Below are 8,603 nucleotides of genomic sequence, written 5' to 3'. Positions count from 1 at the left end.
AATATCTTGCTTGTGGCTTTAATTTTAGGATTTCCATCCCTTCGGTTTTAAATTTTTTAAGCTGTTGGCATAATGGATAATACCATTCTGGCACAACCTCTGCGCTTGGATCAGCATGTCCCGGAGAAAATGCCCTAGAAAGTATTTAATTAGGGATCCTGAAATATGGTTAGATTTTTAGGCCTTCCCTATGGTTTTGAGAGTGTTTGCATAGAATAGGCAGTTTAATTTCGGAAGTGAGAAATCCCCTTGACTGATTTTGAGTTTTAGATATTAATTAATTTGTGAGTTCAACAAATCTTCATCATCGGCCTGTAGAGTAAGATAGGCTGAGAGTCAGCAGATAGTAGGAGAGGAAATAAAGATAGAGTGCATAGTGGTAGGGTAGGTTAAAGAGGCCTCAGCTGACCTGTTTTAGCTGTTTGCCCCCCAGGGGCGTTTCTAAAACGGTCGTTGATTTTTCACTTTACAAAAAGGAAAAATCCTAAAAAGGAAACATGTAACAAAACAAAAACAAAAAAGTACACAGAAAAGCAAAAATTGAAAGTTAAACTTAGAGGTGGAGGAAGGATCTGGCCCGAGTGATGCAGCTCACAAGGAACTGCACCGCCTCGCTGTAAGCCTTCGCCGCTCGGGTTCTCAGGTCCTCCCCCACCTGTGATAGCTGAAACCGGTGAAGCTGTGTACAGAAACCCCACAAGGTGGTTATTGTGTCTTTCTTTTGTTGTGGGCAGTTATTATTCTTTTGGCCACCTCACTTCCCTTGGCCATGTCTAGTTTGCAGAGAGCTATGAAGAACGCCGAAGCTGCCTCCTCGTCTATATCTAGGGCTACCTCTACTTGCTCAGCGGTGATTTTGCTGATGTCATCAACGAAAATGTCACCCCATTTTGCAAAGAAGATGTCAGATCCATGTTCTCCTGTGAGGAGGAGTTCAGGTTCTCCTATTTTTTTTATTGCTTCTTTGAATTTTTCTTTATAATATTTAGATTTAGATATTTAGATATTCTTTATATAATAATAATTAATAATTTGTGAGTTCAACAAATCTTCATCATCGGCCTGTAGAGTAAGATAGACTGAGAGTCAGCAGATAGTAGGAGAGGAAATATAAAGATAGAGTGCATAGTAGTAGGGTAGGTAAAAGAGGCCTCAGTTGACCTGTTTTAGCTGTTTGCCCCCCTGGGGCGATTCTAAAACTGTCGTTGATTTTTCACTTTAGAAGAAAAAGGAAAAATCCTGAAAAGGAAACATGGCACAAATACAAAAACATGAAGTACAGAGAAAATAAAACTATATAGAAAGAACTGGAAACCAAAAAAAAGATGGGGGGAAAAGGGTCCGGCCTAAGTGATGCTGCTCTCAAGAAGCTGCACCGCCTTGCTGTAGGCCTTCGCCGCTCAGGTTCTCAGGCCCTCTCCCACCTGTTGGAACTAGAGAGCTATTGCTGTGGACAGGAAACCATGGGATGGTTATTGTGACTGTCGCTTTTTGTGGGCAGTCATTATTCTTTTAGCCACCTCACCTCCTCGGGCCATGTCCAATTTGGAGAGAGCTATAAAGAACGCCGATGCCACCTCCTCGTCTATGTCCATGGCTAGCTGCACTTGCTCAGGGGTGATTTGGCTGATGTCTTCAACAAATAAGTCACCCCATTTTGCACTAACTATGTTTGGACCATATTTCCCAGTGAGGAGGAGCTCGGGTTCCCCTATTCTCACTATTGCGTCTTGAAATTTTCCTGCCACCCCAGGGATACCTTTAACTGGATGCTTTAGAGTCTCCCCTGCTTTTGCATGAGGAGTCTCCAATTCTTCTGTTTCTGCTGGTTTTATTTTTTTCATCTCTTTTTCCTCTGGACTCAGAGGTCTTTTGAAGGGGGCGCTGCTTGCCTCCATGTTTTCTGTTTTATTTACTTTTCCTTCTGCAGTGATTTCATCATGTGACACAGTTTGTTTATTGGCTGTTTCTCGCTTCTTCTCTTTCTTGGGTGTGCAGGCTATGGTTTCTGTGGCGGCTGCCTTTTCTTCTATAGCCGTTATTTTGCCGTATGCCTCGTTTATAGTTGGAAAATCCGTGTTTTCCGACTCTGGTTCTGTAGTAGCTGTAGGCTTCTCTACTGAGGAGACTGTGACTGTTATAATAGCACCTCCCATCCTTTCTGCATGCGTTCTTGATGGGCAGGTGTTAACTTTGTGGTCTTTAGACCCGCATTTGAGGCAAGCCATGAGACATTTGTCCAGTGAGTGACTTGTCGTCAGGCAGTTTTTGCATGTCAGTTTTGGGCAGTTCGCTCCTAGATGGTCGAAGGAACCACATCGGAACCACATCATTGCTTCTTAACGCCAGGGTAGTTTACCATTACCCTAGCGGATCCGATGCTGACGAAGTTTGGAACCGCTGTTTTCATCTCGAGCGAGATGTTTACTTCCCCCGACTTCCATTGGGGGTTGTCTGCATCGTTTAAGATTTGTATGTTTCGAACAACACCCCATTTCCCAAACACTTCGTGGATTATTTTTTCATCATATTGTATATATTCCAAGGGGAATCTGGAGATTTTCAGCAGTTTGATAATGCTCCCCACCATGAACGGAAAAATTTCCTTTCCGTTACATTGAAAGCCTTTGAGCAACTTGTCCCTAGTCTCAGCGCTCCTAACTACAACTTGGTATCTGCCATTACCGAAAGGAGTGAATCCAAACATCTGGTCCGCACCGACGCAGTCAATCAGGGCTTTAGCCAAAAGTCGGGGTCTCAGATCAGCGTCAGTTTCGATGCCGAGAGTCCGCGTGCGCGGCAAAACACTGGCCATAGCTGGCAAGGGGGGCCTAGCTATTCCCACCCCCAAGTGTTTTTTATTGCCCCGGTCCGAGGTTTAGGAAGATCTGTAAATCTCCGTTAAATATATCGTGAGGCCCGATGGGACTCGTACCGATATCAACGGTTATGAACAGATGCTCAGTTTGTTTCGCGAAAAAACGCGAACTATACTACACACTTGATCTAAGCCAAAAGGCCGAGACAGAATAATATTCTGATCTGATGATCTCCACAACAGTTAACAACTTAAATGATAAATGATAACTACCTTCTTTATATAACTTCTTAATAATAATAATTTGTGAGTTCAACAAACTTCATCATCGGCCTGTAGAGTAAGATAGACTGAGAGTCAGCAGATAGTAGGAGAGGAAATATAAAGATAGAGTGCATAGTAGTAGGGTAGGTAAAAGAGGCCTCAGTTGACCTGTTTTAGCTGTTTGCCCCCCTGGGGCGATTCTAAAACGGTCGTTGATTTTTCACTTTAGAAGAAAAAGGAAAAATCCTAAAAAGGAAACATGGAACAAAAACAAAAAAAATGAAGTACAGAGAAAATAAAACTATATAGAAAGAACTGGAAAACCAAAAAAAAAGAAGGGGGGAGAAGGGTCTGGCCTAAGTGATGCAGCTCTCAAGAAGCTGCACCGCCTCGCTGTAGGCCTTCGCTGCTCAGGTTCTCAGGCCCTCCCCCACCTTTTGGAACTAGAGAGCTATTGCTGTGGACAGGAAACCATGGGATGGTTATTGTGACTGTCGCTTTTTGTGGGCAGTCATTATTCTTTTAGCCACCTCACTTCCCTTGGCCATGTCTAATTTGGAGAGAGCTATGAAGAACGCTGATGCCGCCTCCTCGTCTATGTCCATGGCTAGCTGCACTTGCTCAGGGGTGATTTGGCTGATGTCTTCAACAAATAAGTCACCCCATTTTGCACTAACTACGTTTGGACCATATTTCCCAGTGAGGAGGAGCTCAGGTTTCCCTATTCTCATTATTGCGTCTTGAAATTTTTCTGCCACCCCAGGGTTACCTTCAACCAGATGCTTTAGAGTCTCCCCTGCTTTTGCATGAGGAGTCTCCAATTCTTCTGTTTCTGCTGGTTTTATTTTTTTCATCTCTTTTTCCTCTGGACTCAGAGGTCTTTTGAAGGGGGCGCTGCTTGCCTCCATGTTTTCTGTTTTATTTACTTTTCCTTCTGCAGTGATTTCATCATGTGACACAGCTTGTTTATTGGCTGTTTCTCGCTTCTTCTCTTTCTTGGGTGTGCAGGCTATGGTTTCTGTGGCGGCTGCCTTTTCTTCTATAGCCGTTATTTTGCCGTATGCCTCGTTTATAGTTGGAAAATCCGTGTTTTCCGACTCTTGTTCTGTAGTAGCTGTAGGCTTCTCTACTGAGGAGACTGTGACTGGTATAATAGCACCTCCCATCCTTTCTGCATGCGTTCTTGATGGGCAGGTGTTAACTTTGTGGTCTTAGGACCCCGCATTTGAGGCAAGCCATGAGACATTTGTCCAGTGAGTGACTTGTCGTTAGGCAGTTTTTGCATGTCAGTTTTGGGCAGTTCGTTCCTAGATGGTCGAAGGATCCACATTGGAAGCATTGCTTCTTAACGCCAGGGTAGTTTACCATTACCCTAGCGGATCCGATGTTGACGAAGTTTGGAACCGCTGTTTTCATCTCGAGCGAGATGTTTACTTCCCCCGACTTCCATTGGGGGTTGTCTGCATCGTTTAAGATTTGTATGTTTCGAACAACACCCAATTTCCCAAACACTTCGTGGATTATTTTTTCATCACATTGTATATATTCCAAGGGGAATCTGGAGATTTTCAGCAGTTTGATAATGCTCCCCACCATGAACGAAAAATTTCCTTTCCGTTACATTGAAAGCCTTTGAGCAACTTGTCCCTAGTCTCTGCGCTCCTAACTACAACCTAGTATCTGCCATTACCGAAAGGAGTGAATCCAAATATCTGGTCCGCACCGACGCAGTCAATCAGGGCTTTAGCCAAAAGTCTGGGTCTCAGATCAGCGTTAGTCTCGATGCCGAGAGTCCGCGTGCGCGGCAAAACATTGGCCATAGCTGGCGAGGGGGGCCTAGATATTCCCACCCCCAAGTGTTTATTATTGCCCCGGTCTGGGGCTTAGGAAGATCTGTAAATCTCCGTTAAATATATCGTGAGGCCCGATGGGACTCGTACCGATATCAATGGTTCTTTATATAATAATAATTTGTGAGTTCAACGTATCTCATCATTGGCCTGTGGAGTAAGATAGGCTGAGATTCAGCAGATAGTAGGAGAGGAAATAAAGATAGAGTGCATAGTAGTAGAGTAGATGAATGAGGCCTCAGCTGACCTGTTTTAGCTGTTGACCCCCCAGGGGTGCTTCTAAAACGGTCGTTGATTTTTCACTTTAAAAAAAGAAAAATCCTGAAAAGGAAAAAAAAGGAGAGACTAAGCAAATTTAACAAGTGTAAATAAATCTAAAGACTATGTGGAAGACAATTCTGTAGAGGAATGAGTTTGCCGAGCAAACCCAGAACAGTATGACCAGGAAAAGAAGGGAGATGACCTGGCCCGGAAGACCCCGCCCTGAAAAGGGCATGGGACCACCTCGATGTTGGCCTTCGCAGTCCGGGTTTGTTCAGGTCAACCCCAACCTGGGGGACAGAAAAACTTTCAACTGCGAAAGGACTAGACATACCTGTGGGTTAAACGCTGATCGGGAAGGAAGGTCGAGATAGCGTCAACACCTACAACTTGAAGGTGTTATAGGTGCAGACACAACCGGATTCCCCCCTGTATGATCTGGCAGATGGTTGGTGGGTCGCACCATCTCCTCAGGAACCGCTCCTCACCACGTAAGCACCTTTCCTGCTTCAGGAAGCGGCGGAGGTAGGCTGAGAGGCAGTTCTTAACACGGAGATAGATGCGATCCCCCTCGTTAAGAAGGTGTTTTTTCCTGGTTTTCCAAATGTGGTGCTTAATCACATTTATTAGGAAAATCAGGTGTTTCTTGTTTTTGGTTATTGGGGGAGGAAACTGTAGCAAAACTACTTCGGCGAATGTGAGCGCTGGGATCGCAAGCACCTCAGCCAGTCTGTGCCAAACACGCTGTACTGGCGGGCAGTGAAAGAAGAAGAACCCTACGGTTTCTACCGCGCCGCAGACGTCGCAGAAGGGGTTGCACGGTCGCGAGCTGTAGGCTGATTTTACCAGTTTCACCGGGAGTCTGCCGTAGGCGATTCTCCAGGCTAAGTCCCGGTGAAAAGGTTGCCCCCAGCTGTTTTTTATGTTGGTGAACAGCACCTCTTCGTTTGTGCCCAGATCGGGCTTTTCACAGTCAAAGTGGTCAAAAATTTTCCAGTACAGCTTGTTTGGGCTGAGCTGAAGCACTCGAACTCCATTCGTTGCCATATTTTTGAAAAGTTTGCATATTGTGTAGTACCAATCAGGCACCGTCTCCGCACATGGTCCGGCGTGGCCAGTGATCCCGAAGTAGGGTAGGAAAAATCCTAAGAAATATTTAATCAGATTGCCGGAAGGGTGATTTGATGCCAGTGCTTTCCGTATGGTCTGAGCAGTGTTGGTTAGGTGGCAGTATTTGAGGATTGGCAGGGCGAATCCCTCTTGTGTGGGGGGAAGATGGAGAAAGGCCCTACGCACCTCGTGCCTCCTGTTGTTCCAGAAAAAATCAGTGACATGTTTGTGAATGGCGTTGTCTTGTGTGTCTGTGATGTTTGTGAGGTTAATGGTGTGCAGTAACATCGGTTTTAGGACTGTTTTGATAACTGTCGCTTTACCTTCGAATGATAGGTAGTTGGGACTGAAGGGTTTGAGTTTTTCGCGACACATTTCTATTAAGTGTTCGGTTTGCAACACTGGGTTTTCTAGGAAGGGAATTCATAGTATTGTTAATGGGCCGGATGTGGGTTTCAGACCATACGGAAGACTGGCAGGGCCGAATTTCCCATAAATTTTGATTTTTGTTTTTTCGGGATTAGTGTGAAGACCACTGAGCATGCTGAACTCTCGCAGTATGCCGAAAAAGATGTAAATCGAGTCGGAATCCCGAAGGGTTCCGACGATGTCATCGGCATATACGATAGTTTTGCTCTGTTTGGAGCCTAAGGGCAGCGGTATTCCTCTAACTGCGCGCGTCTCATCAATTTTTTTTTAGAAGAGGCTCTAGTACTAAAGAGAAAAGAAGGGGGCTAAGGGGGCAGCCTTGCCGAACCCCTCTGCGTATGGGAATGGGTTCTGAAAGAAACCCATTAATCGCAATGTGCGTTGTTGTTTTACCGTACATGCTTTTGATTGCTTCCCTTACGCAGGCCGCCACTCCGACTTTCTCTAGGATATAGTGCAGGAAGTTGTGCTTTGCACTATCGAACGCTTTTTCTAAGTCTATTGATACGAGTGCAAGTGGGAGTTCCTTGTTTGTCACAAGGCGGAGAAGGTCTCTTATCAGGAAGAGGTTGAGCTCCATCGATCTGCCCGGAACTCCATATACTTGAGTGCTGGTTAGCACATTCCCAATGCCCATCTTCAGACGGTTGCAAATCACTCTTGCGAATAATTTGTAGTCTGTGTTAGTCAAGGAAATGGGCCTCCAGCTACCCATGCTATTTAGGTCTCTCCCTTTCTTGGGGATGAAAATTGTGTACCCACTAACGAAGTCAGCAGGTACGTCACCAGTGAATAGGAATCTGTTGAATAATGAGACCAGGATAGGCAAGATGAAGTTCCAGGCTGAGCGATAGAGCTCAACGCCAAGCCCATCCAGGCCAGGGGTTTTCCGTAGCTTAAGCTGTTTGTAGGCTCGAGTAACCTCTTCCGAAGTGATTGGTCTCATTTGAAGAGTTCTGAGGTGTTCAGGCATGTTGTCAATGCTCCACACTCCGAAGTCGCCTGTCTCCTCAGCTTCATCGGAATAGGTTCTCGTGTAATGCTGGGAAAATTGCTGCAGGATGTCTTCCGTGGTTGTGAGTGTTTGCCTGTTAGCGTGAATTTGCCGAAACACTTTCTCGTCTTGTGCTGCTATGCGCTGCCGATTGTAAAAGGCGGCCGACGGTGTTTCCGCCTGCCGGAGAAACAGTCTGGCGCGAAAATCGAGCTCGGCGACTTTTTTCCGTCGAAGTGCCTCGAGTTCGATTTCCACGGCTTTAATGAGCGAATCGCTAGGAATACCGTTTCTCTGATTAGCCCGGTACCATCCTAGCTCTCGATACAGCTCTCTCATTTTTTTTCTTTGCGCGTGAGCTCTTTCTCTGGAGATGTTTTGGAAGAGCTCTTTTGCCTCGGTTTTGAACTGGGCCCACGCGTCCCAGTCCCAGTTGGCCTTTTTCCTTCCTTCGCATAGCAGCTGCAAATCCTTGCTATAAATTTTGGGGAGGCTTGGAGGCATTTTCCAAGGTCCTCTTCATGTTTCTACGACCTCGGGTAGTTCGACTTTCATGAGAACCATTTCATGGTCTGTTATCGAGCTACCAACCGCTATATGCCTGACCGAAACAACTGGTGGCCCTAGGTTCCTGGAGATATAAAGGTGGTCGAGTCGCATTGCAACTCCTCCTCTCGCCCATGTGGTACCCACTGTGTCTGGATTGTGTTCCCTCCAGATGTCAATGAGGTCGACATTATCACAGCACAGTTGCAGTTCCCTAGAGCCACCGGTACCGGTGTTGTTGCTGCCACCAATTTTGTCAAATCTTACGTCAGCGATGCAGTTCCAGTCCCCCCCGGCTATGATATACTGAGCCCCGTGTAAATAAGGTTCT

Source organism: Typopeltis vanoorti, chromosome 17 (genome assembly GCF_054136105.1).
Source record: "Typopeltis vanoorti isolate ZY-2024b chromosome 17, IOZ_Tvanoo_1.0, whole genome shotgun sequence".
In the NCBI taxonomy this organism is placed as follows: Eukaryota; Metazoa; Arthropoda; class Arachnida; order Uropygi; family Thelyphonidae; genus Typopeltis; species Typopeltis vanoorti.
Note: the sequence above shows the minus strand (reverse complement) of the source record.